General features: G+C 48.2%; 1 long non-coding RNA gene across 1 annotated transcript in view; it reads right to left on the bottom strand.

The window, feature by feature from the left end:
• Nucleotides 1-12,071, bottom strand: part of LOC140068884 (uncharacterized) — a 91,286-nt gene extending 79,215 nt beyond the window's left edge. The window contains exon 1 of the long non-coding RNA XR_011848610.1: nucleotides 11,885-12,071. This is a non-coding gene — a long non-coding RNA (uncharacterized lncRNA). The remainder of the gene's footprint in view (nucleotides 1-11,884) is intronic.
• Nucleotides 12,072-12,402: the final 331 nt, after the last annotated feature.

Below are 12,402 nucleotides of genomic sequence, written 5' to 3'. Positions count from 1 at the left end.
GCCAAGATGTAGCTTCAAGGCATAGGTGAGCATATTCAAGGCCTTAAAGGGGTTGGCTACTTTACCTAATGTTTTTGTAACTTGTGTAGGTGTGGGTGCCAGAATAGTTAATTCATCAATAAACATCTATTAATAGTTTTGCATGGTTTTCTTAATAGGAAGCCTCCTGTCTTTACCTCATCAGAAAGACATTAATGTCCATAAAATGGCTGCAGAGTCATGTGATCTCTATATAGACATATCACCCTGCCTGGACCTTCATCTTATATTCCTGAATACCATCATAAGGTCCTTGAAGGGTGATTGTTCAAGACCATATAGAGATCCCATGACCATCCATATGTGTCTATTTTATGGACAGGCTTTATTTATTTATGGATAGGGTTTATTTTACATATCAATCAAGTAGTGCAGAAATATTAATAATAATAAACAAAATAATTATTTTATTTATATAGCGCACACAGATTACGGAGCGCTGCATAGAGCTTGCAAAATCTGTCCCTGTCCCCAATGGGGCTCACAATCTAATCCACCTACCAGTATGTTTTGGAGTGTGGGATTAAACCGGAGGACCCGGAGGAAACCCACACAAACACGGAGAGAACATAGAAACTCTATAGATGTATACTGGTAAACTATCTTATATCCTGGCCCCCTACTAACAGACACATTACATAAAAACTAGAGACAAAATGGCCAACCACTTTAAGGATCTGTTGGTGGTTAGGTGCTATAAACTTAGGTAAAAGGCTACCTTTAAGGGTTAAAAAGTTGATACCTGACTGGCTGCCACAGTCGCCCTAAGCAATATCCTCATTTGTTGTTGACCCGTAATATTTTTTTTTTTTGCATAAACTCTATTATGTCTCCATTTATCAAGTACCAGGCAACTATTCAACAGTGACCGCAGTCATTGAAAATACTGTTACACTGGCTCAGGTCACAGTGCAGACAACACAACCTGCAGCAGATGAATAATCATCAGAGATCCATTGCCGAACAGATGGAAATTCAACTGGGGAACATTACATTTCCCTTACCACAGATGGCTAAATAGCATTGTATGCAGAACACTTACTGCCTGACTGAAGCCGAGAGAATCCTGTATATCTAGTTACAGTATCATCAGGACTTGGGACTACAAGATCAGCTGTTTAGATAAAGGGCAGAATCACATTCATCTATGAAACACAGAACCTCAGGTTCAACCACTAAACAATTGCTGTTTCCACAGTTTTTACATATCTGTGGATCAGTGAAGACCTATTAAGTATAACAATGACTTTCAGAATCTACAATACCAAGTTAAAATTCATGAAAGCACCTTTATCTTCTTTCATGAGCACTCACTGCCAGCTGAGCTACTTCTTGCCATTGCATGTCTTTGATGTAAGTCTTTTCATTATACATTGTGCCAGTCTGAGTACTTCTCCATGTCAATCCTTGGATTTATAAGATTTAAGCATCCTGTCCTAAAGTGCTAAAGAAAATATTGGGACAAACAAGCAGATTACTAGACACCTGAAATTATGGAAATCACTGACTGGGTCACCAGTCCATAGGGCAGTGATGGCGAACCTTTTGGAGACAGAGTGCCCAAACTACAACCAAAATCCAATTATTTACCGGGAAGTGCCAACATGGCATTTTAGGCAGTAACTTATTGTTATCTGTTCATCCACATCTTTCAATCCTATCGACCCCCTGAGGCCACCAATACAGTTGAAAGAAGCAGGACAAATTCAGACTCTCGTTGTAGCTTCTCTCCATGGTCTCTCTGTAGAGGAAAAATGGTTAGTCCAGACGGAGGACCTCCAAAGATATTGCAGTTCTGTCAACACCTTCTCACTTTTCCCTCAGTTCCAAACAGCCAATGAAGTGTTTCTTTAAAATAGCGCTGAGAGCGGCATCTCTTAAGTTGCCTGGTACTTGGTGGATTTGGTGAACTCTGTCCTGGGGTGATGGTCTCAGTGCCCACAGAAATGGCTCTGAGTGCCACCTCTGGCACCCGTGCCATAGGTTCGCCACCACTGCCATAGGGCATTACCCTAAAATTTTCAAAGAATTAATGCATAGCAGAAACGGGGGGTATTTACTGTAAGATGTAAGACCAGGAATTGCAACTTTTTTCCCTCCTATGCAACCTCCTTGCCTAGTAGACACAGTGAGTGACATGCTGGGCCTCGAAGTAGGCTGACACATGGTGGAGACGTCCTTCTCCAACACACTTGCCATAGGGTGGGCCATTTTACGGTTATAGCGTGATTTTACGCCAGGCAGGATGTAGAATTGATTCAGGCTGTTAGTATATCCAGCATGAGGGGGGCATCAGAGCTTGATAAAAAAAAAACCTTGATATTTACATTGGGACATAACTAGAATACTATCACCTTGGTAACCATACAGTTTATTCCAAAGTTTTTTGTGCCCAGTTGTTCAGTTTAAGCATTAATGGATATCAGAAATATGAAGCAACTACATAAGGGGCAGTAACACCAAAACAGTGTATAATAAACCAAAACACCCTACATTCACATGGTTTATCTTGGACACCAGAGCAGGGCCATTTATCTTACATGGCTAGAATAACATATCCATTGGCTTTTTTGTGTTTCTTCACATGAACAGCACAATGGCAAGTTAGGTTTTCCTTATAATGGATACTAGGGACTTTCATTTTGTATCTTTACTAGTTGACAGTTGGCCAATACTTATCATTTTAGCTAATCTTAACAATACTAACTAAAATTGAAGAAGGGGAATGCAACCTATCTTGAATATGGGAAATAATTAGGCTTGTGGGTGGGACTCTCTATAGACTTCTTTTAAATCTGACACCTCAGTGATCTTAAAAAGATTTTGCAGTAAAACTCATTTTATCAGGAAGGAGAGCTATGAGAAGAGCAAAGTGGCAAGAGAAAAGATTACTTTCCCTCGAAAACATATTTTACAAAGCTTATTGATAAATGCAAAGTTTATGAAAACGTTAGTGAGCTTTTAAAACAACTCATAAAATAAGTTTTCTTAAAGTGAGCTAGTAATACATCTTAATATTTTAGAATGACATGGGTACACAACATATGTTAAATTCATAATTGAAGATTAGCATATTTGTTTTATTAATGTTTAGGAAATGTGGTTAAAAGTACTTTACATCAAATCTTTGTTAATGACTTTATTCTCTGTTAAAAGAAATAGCACTCGAGTTTCCTTACTAATGTTTGGCGGGGGATGGCTTCCAAGCCTTATTCTTGTGTAAGTGTTCCTGTTGCACACCTGTATCTTTCTTATTCTATAAAAGCCATCCTACCTATTACTATAGTTTTCGGTTGTCAGCATTAATTGCTAGCAGATAATAGTTCTCTAAGTTCAGTATAGACACAGTGGGGCACATTTACTTACAGGGTCATCGGAGCTCACACAAAGTGCATCTATAATGCTGCGTTTGGCTATTCACTAAGATTGTACGCCCGAAATCATGAATGTGTCACTTCCCAGCTCAGGTCCGACAGAGTTCACCATCTATCTCGTGGTGCATCTTAAACATAGGGCTTGCAACACAATTTAAAAGTTAAATACGGCGCTCAGTCCCAACCAGTCGGACCTTCCGATAGAACGTCCGCTAATTTGTGTTGCAGGACTAATAGAGACAGGCTGGAATTATATCTGTGAAATGCTGTATTTTTGGTAATAACAGTGAATTAGAGAATCTGTTATTTTGTTATCCTGAGTTCATATAAGAAACTTTTCTTTGTGGTAATACCCCTTTAATTTTGTGTACCACTCATAGTTTGTTGACTAGAGAGTTTCAGGTTGAGCAGATTAAATGAGTTCACTTAAAGAGAAGATTTTATGGCATTTTGGGAAAATGTTATTTTCTTCCAAGTTGATTTTTAATGGTCACAGTTTCATTGGTTATCTACAAAGGCTAACACGGTCTTAAAGGAAATCTACCACTAGATGATAGAGAAATTAAACTAGAGATACTTACCAATGCTCCTTTTCATCTTTTTCTTGGCAAGATGATCTTGTGCCTCTCTAACTTTGACACCGTAAAAAAGAAACTTATAATTAGCAGCGTGGAGCGCGGGGACAAAATGTCCGTTGCTCCGGGCAGCTAACTATGCCTCCTGCGTGACCTTTCCAACATGGGAGAGGGAGGCATCTGTCATGCGGGTGACATGAATTTACACCTCTTGTGAGATATCACCTCACTTGAGAGGTGTGCGAGAGGCATACATAACCAGACATCTTGTACCCACACACCGGGAAGCTAGTTATACGGGTTTTTTTAGGTGATCCCGGCATGTCAAGCTTAGAGAAAGACACTAGGTAAGTATTTGTAGTTTAAAATGTCTACCAACTAGTGGTAGATTTCCTTTGAAGAGGAAAATTCACCAACTCAGACATGTGGAGGTGAACATTCCATTCTGCTACACAGATTAAGGGGTCAGGGCCAGATTAAGGTTGGTGGGGGCCCTCGGGCGCAAAGTCTGGTGAAGGCCCCCACTTAATATGACATACACATCCTGCTGCTCACTATCGACTATCCTCAGTACCACATCCACATACAGCCGCCAAGCCCCCCCAGTACCAAATCTACATACACTTCAGTCCGCACAAACCACGCAGTCCCATGTAACATACACCTCACCCACCCCCAGAAACACAGTTCCATGTAACATTCACCTCATTCACCCACAGACACGAAGCCCCATGTAACGTACACCTCATTCACCCCCAGACACGCAGCCCCATGTAACATACACCTCACCCACCCCAAGACACGCAGCCTCATGTAACATACACCTCACCCATCCCAAGACACGCAGTCCCATGTAACATACACCTCATTCACCCCCAGACAGGTAGCCTCATGTAACATACACCTCACTCACCCCCAGACACGCAGCCACATGTAACATACACCTCACCCACCCCAAGACATGCAGTCCCATGTAACATACACCTCATTCACCCCCAGACAGGTAGCCTCATGTAACATACACCTCACCCACTGATACGCAGCCCCATGTAACATACACCTTATTCACCCCCAGACACGCAGCCCCAGTTAACAAAAACCTCATTCACCTCCAGACACGCAGCCCCATGTAACAAACACCTCATTCCCCCCCAGACACGCAGCCCCATGTAACATACACCTCACCCACCCCAAGACACGCAGTCCCATGTAACATACACCTCATTCACCCCCAGACAGGTAGCCTCATGTAACATACACCTCACTCACCCCCAGACACGCAGCCACATGTAACATACACGTCACCCACAGATACGCAGCCCCATGTAACATGCACCTTATTCACCCCCAGACACGCAGCCCCATGTAACAAACACCTCATTCCCCCCCCAGACACGCAGCCCCATGAAACATACACCTCATTCACCCCCAGACACGCAGCCCCATGTTACATACACCTCATTCACCCCCAGACACACAGCCCCATGTAACATACACCTCACTCACCTTCAGACACACACAGTCCCATGTAACATACACCTCACTCACCCTCAGACACACAGCCCCATGTAACATACACCTCATTCACCCCCAGACACGCAGCCCCATGTAACATAAACCCCGTTCACCCCCAGACACGCAGCCCCATGTAACATACACCTCATTCACCCCCAGACAGGCAACCCCATGTAACATACACCTCACTCACCCCCAGACAGGTAGCCTCATGTAACATACACCTCACTCACCCCCAGACACGCAGCCCCATGTAACATACACCTCACTCACCCCCAGACAGGTAGCCTCATGTAACATACACCTCACTCACCCCCAGACACGCAGCCACATGTAACATACACCTCATTCACCCCCAGACACGCAGCCTCATGTAACATACACCTTATTTACCCCAGACACGCAGACCCATGTAACATACACCTCATTCACCCCCAGACAGGCAACCCCATGTAACATACACCTCATTCACCCCCAGACAGGCAACCCCATGTAACATACACCTCACTCACCCCCAGACAGGCAACCCCATGTAACATACACCTCACTCACCCCCAGACAGGCAACCCCATGTAACATACACCTCATTCACCCCCAGACAGGCAACCCCATGTAACATACACCTAATTCACCCCAGACACGCAGCCCCATGTAACATACACCTCATTCACCCCAGACACGCAGCCCCATGTAACATACACCTCATTCACCCCCAGACAGGCAGCCCCATGTAACATACACCTCACTCACCCCCAGACAGGTAGCCTCATGTAACATACACCTCACCCACAGATAAGCAGCCCCATGTAACATACACCTTATTCACCCCCAGACACGCAGCCCCAGGTAACAAATACCTCATTCCCCCCCAGACACGCAGCCCCATGAAACATACACCTCATTCACCCCCAGACACGCAGCCCCAAGTTACATACACCTCATTCACCCCCAGACACACAGCCCCATGTAACATACTCCTCACTCACCTTCAGACACACAGTCCCATGTAACATACACCTCACTCACCCTCAGACACACAGCCCCATGTAACATACACCTCATTCACCCCCAGACACGCAGCCCCATGTAACATACACCCCATTCACCCCCAGACACGCAGCCCCATGTAACATACACCTCATTCACCCCCAGACAGGCAACCCCATGTAACATACACCTCACTCACCTCCAGACACGCAGCCACATGTAACATACACCTCACCCACAGATACGCAGCCCCATGTAACATACACCTTATTCACCCCCAGACACGCAGCCCCAGTTAACAAATACCTCATTCACCTCCAGACACGCAGCCCCATGTAACAAACACCTCATTCCCCCCCAGACACGCAGCCCCATGTAACATACACCTCACCCACCCCAAGACACGCAGTCCCATGTAACATACACCTCATTCACCCCCAGACAGGTAGCCTCATGTAACATACACCTCACTCACCCCCAGACACGCAGCCACATGTAACATACACGTCACCCACAGATACGCAGCCCCATGTAACATGCACCTTATTTACCCCCAGACACGCAGCCCCATGTAACAAACACCTCATTCCCCCCCAGACACGCAGCCCCATGAAACATACACCTCATTCACCCCCAGACACGCAGCCCCATGTTACATACACCTCATTCACCCCCAGACACACAGCCCCATGTAACATACACCTCACTCACCCCCAGACACGCAGCCCCATGTAACATAAACCCCGTTCACCCCCAGACACGCAGCCCCATGTAACATACACCTCATTCACCCCCAGACAGGCAACCCCATGTAACATACACCTCATTCACCCCCAGACAGGCAACCCCATGTAACATACACCTCACTCACCCCCAGACAGGCAGCCACATGTAACATACACCTCACTCACCCCCAGACACGCAGCCACATGTAACATACACCTCATTCACCCCCAGACACGCAGCCTCATGTAACATACACCTTATTTACCCCAGACACGCAGCCCCATGTAACATACACCTCATTCACCCCCAGACAGGCAACCCCATGTAACATACACCTCATTCACCCCCAGACAGGCAACCCCATGTAACATACACCTCACTCACCCCCAGACACGCAGCCACATGTAACATACACCTCATTCACCCCCAGACAGGCAACCCCATGTAACATACACCTCACTAACCCCCAGACAGGTAGCCTCATGTAACATACACCTCACTCACCCCCAGACACGCAGCCCCATGTAACATACACCTCACTCACCCCCAGACACACAGCCTCATGTAACATACACCTTATTTACCCCAGACACGCAGCCCCATGTAACATACACCTCATTCACCCCCAGACACACAGCCTCATGTAACATACACCTTATTTACCCCAGACACGCAGCCCCATGTAACATACACCTCATTCACCCCCAGACAGGCAACCCCATGTAACATACACCTCACTCACCCCCAGACACGCAGTAGGATGTAACATACATCTCACTCACCCCCAGACACGCAGCCTCATGTAACATACACCTCATTCACCCCAGACACGCAGCCCCATGTAACATACACCTCATTCACCCCCAGACAGGCAGCCCCATGTAACATACACCTCACTCACCCCCAGACAGGTAGCCTCATGTAACATACACCTCACCCACAGATAAGCAGCCCCATGTAACATACATCTTATTCACCCCCAGACATGCAGCCCCATGTAACATACACCTTATTCACCCCCAGACACGCAGCCCCAGGTAACAAATACCTCATTCCCCCCCAGACACGCAGCCCCAAGTTACATACACCTCATTCACCCCCAGACACGCAGCCCCAAGTTACATACACCTCATTCACCTTCAGACACACAGCCCCATGTAACATACTCCTCACTCACCTTCAGACACACAGTCCCATGTAACATACACCTCATTCACCCCCAGACACGCAGCCCCATGTAACATACACCCCATTCACCCCCAGACACGCAGCCCCATGTAACATACACCTCATTCACCCCCAGACAGGCAACCCCATGTAACATACACCTCACTCACCTCCAGACACGCAGCCACATGTAACATACACCTCACCCACAGATACGCAGCCCCATGTAACATACACCTCACTCACCCCCAGACACGCAGCCCCAGTTAACAAATACCTCATTCACCTCCAGACACGCAGCCCCATGTAACAAACACCTCATTCCCCCCCAGACACGCAGCCCCATGTAACATACACCTCACCCACCCCAAGACACGCAGTCCCATGTAACATACACCTCATTCACCCCCAGACAGGTAGCCTCATGTAACATACACCTCACTCACCCCCAGACACGCAGCCACATGTAACATACACGTCACCCCCAGACACGCAGCCCCATGTAACATGCACCTTATTCACCCCCAGACACGCAGCCCCATGTAACAAACACCTCATTCCCCCCCAGACACGCAGCCCCATGAAACATACACCTCATTCACCCCCAGACACGCAGCCCCATGTTACATACACCTCATTCACCCCCAGACACACAGCCCCATGTAACATACACCTCACTCACCTTCAGACACACAGTCCCATGTAACATACACCTCACTCACCCTCAGACACACAGCCCCATGTAACATACACCTCATTCACCCCCAGACACGCAGCCCCATGTAACATAAACCCCGTTCACCCCCAGACACGCAGCCCCATGTAACATACACCTCATTCACCCCCAGACAGGCAACCCCATGTAACATACACCTCACTCACCCCCAGACAAGCAGCCCCATGTAACATACACCTCATTCACCCCCAGACAGGCAACCCCATGTAACATACACCTCACTCACCCCCAGACACGCAGCCACATGTAACATACACCTCATTCACCCCCAGACACGCAGCCTCATGTAACATACACCTTATTTACCCCAGACACGCAGCCCCATGTAACATACACCTCATTCACCCCCAGACAGGCAACCCCATGTAACATACACCTCATTCACCCCCAGACAGGCAACCCCATGTAACATACACCTAATTCACCCCAGACACGCAGCCCCATGTAACATACACCTCATTCACCCCAGACACGCAGCCCCATGTAACATACACCTCATTCACCCCCAGACAGGCAGCCCCATGTAACATACACCTCACTCACCCCCAGACAGGTAGCCTCATGTAACATACACCTCACCCACAGATAAGCAGCCCCATGTAACATACACCTTATTCCCCCCCAGACACGCAGCCCCATGAAACATACACCTCATTCACCCCCAGACACGCAGCCCCAAGTTACATACACCTCATTCACCCCCAGACACACAGCCCCATGTAACATACTCCTCACTCACCTTCAGACACACAGTCCCATGTAACATACACCTCACTCACCCTCAGACACACAGCCCCATGTAACATACACCTCATTCACCCCCAGACACACAGTCCCATGTAGCATACACCTCACTCACCTTCAGACACACAGTCCCATGTAACATACACCTCACTCACCCTCAGACACACAGCCCCATGTAACATACACCTCATTCACCCCCAGACACACAGCCCCATGTAACATACACCTCATTCACCCCCAGACACGCAGCCCCATGTAACATACACCCCATTCACCCCCAGACACGCAGCCCCATGTAACATACACCTCATTCACCCCTAGACACGCAGCCCCATGTAACATACACCTTATTCACCCCCAGACATGCAGCCCCATGTAACATACACCTCACCCACAGATACGCAGCCCCATGTAACATACACCTTATTCACCCCCAGACATGCAGCCCCATGTAACATACACCTTATTCACCCTCAGACACGCAGCCCCAGGTAACAAATACCTCATTCACCCCCAGACACGCAGCCCCATGTAACAAACACCTCATTCCCCCCCAGACACGCAGTCCCATGAAACATACACCTCATTTACCCCCAGACACAAAGCCCCATGCTACATACACCTCATTGACCCCCAGACACGCATCCCCATGTAACATACACCTCATTCACCCCCAGACACAAAGCCCCGTGCTACATACACCTCATTCACCCCCAGACACGCATCCCCATGTAACATACACCTCATTCACCCCCAGACACAAAGCCCCATGCTACATACACCTCATTCACCCCCAGACACGCATCCCCATGTAACAAACACCTCATTCACCCTCAGATACGCAGCCCCATGTAACATACACCTCACCCACAGATACGCAGCCCCATGTAACATACACCTTATTCACCCCCAGATACGCAGCCCCAGGTAACAGATACCTCATTCACCCCCAGACACGCAGCCCCATGTAACATACACCTCATTCACCCCCAGACACGCAGCCCCATGTTACATACACCTCATTCACCCCCAGACACACAGCCCCATGTAACATACACCTCACTCACCCCCAGACACGCAGCCCCATGTAACATACACCTCATTCACCCCCAGACACAAAGCCCCATGCTACATACACCTCATTCACCCCCAGACACGCATCCCCATGTAACATACACCTCATTCACCCCCAGACACAAAGCCCCATGCTACATACACCTCATTCACCCCCAGACACGCATCCCCATGTAACAAACACCTCATTCACCCTCAGATACGCAGCCCCATGTAACATACACCTCACCCACAGATACGCAGCCCCATGTAACATACACCTTATTCACCCCCAGACACGCAGTCCCAGGTAACAAATACCTCATTCACCCTCAGACACGCAGCCCCATGTAACATACACCTCATTCACCCCCAGACACGCAGCCCCATGTAACATACACCTCATTCACCCCCAGACACGCAGCCCCATGTTACATACACCTCATTCACCCCCAGACACACAGCCCCATGTAACATACACCTCACTCACCCTCAGACACACAGTCCCATGTAGCATACACCTCACTCACCCTCAGACACACAGTCCCATGTAGCATACACCTCACTCACCCTCAGACACACAGCCCCATGTAACATACACCTCATTCACCCCCAGACACGCAGCCCCATGTTACATACACCTCATTCACCCCCAGACACGCAGCCCCATGTAACATACACCTCATTCACCCCCAGACACGCATCCCCATGTAACAAACACCTCATTCACCCCCAGACAGGCAACCCCATGTAACATACATCTCATTCACCCCCAGACACGCAGCCCCATGTAACATACACCTCATTCACCCCTAGACACGCAGCCCCATGTAACAAACACCTCATTCACCCCTAGACACGCAGCCCCATGTAACATACACCTCACCCACCCCCAGACACACAGCCTTCACCAGCCATAGAGCTCCATGACATATACAAGTCTTGTTCCTGTCCTGTCAGGCCCTCACCTCCATTCTCATGGATAACACAGCTCATTGGAGGTTTCTGTTCTCCTGTAGTCACACATGGCAGCTTCTTCCTGCTACTTCCTGCTTTTCCCGTGAGGCTCCGTCCCCACCCGTGACATCACAGGATCACATGTTATACACTTCAGAATCCGGAGGAGGGAGGATTAAGCCACCGGAGGAGATTTCTGTGTCCCATGTGTTTTGCCTTTGCACTGTCTATGTCTGAGGTGGAGCAATGCTATGCAGCAGCGCTGCTGAGCATTGCTCCAGCTACAGAGCGTCAGCTTACAGCTGACTGTATCTGTATAGGACTCGCAGCAGAGCAGCCAGCGCTGCCCACCCAGGGAGCTCACTGCAAGCCCCTCCCTACTCCCTCAGAATGATGTGCTGAGGCACGGCCCCACTCTCCAATATCACTAACTGTGCACCGCGCTTTAAGTATACAAATATATGACTGACAGTGTCAGTCATTGTCATCTGGTGAGGGCCCCTCTGGGAGCAAGATGATGGGGGCCCCG

The sequence above is a fragment of the Engystomops pustulosus genome, chromosome 7, assembly GCF_040894005.1.
Source record: "Engystomops pustulosus chromosome 7, aEngPut4.maternal, whole genome shotgun sequence".
Classification (NCBI taxonomy): domain Eukaryota; kingdom Metazoa; phylum Chordata; class Amphibia; order Anura; family Leptodactylidae; genus Engystomops; species Engystomops pustulosus.
Note: the sequence above shows the minus strand (reverse complement) of the source record. Positions and strands in the feature narration are given on the sequence as shown.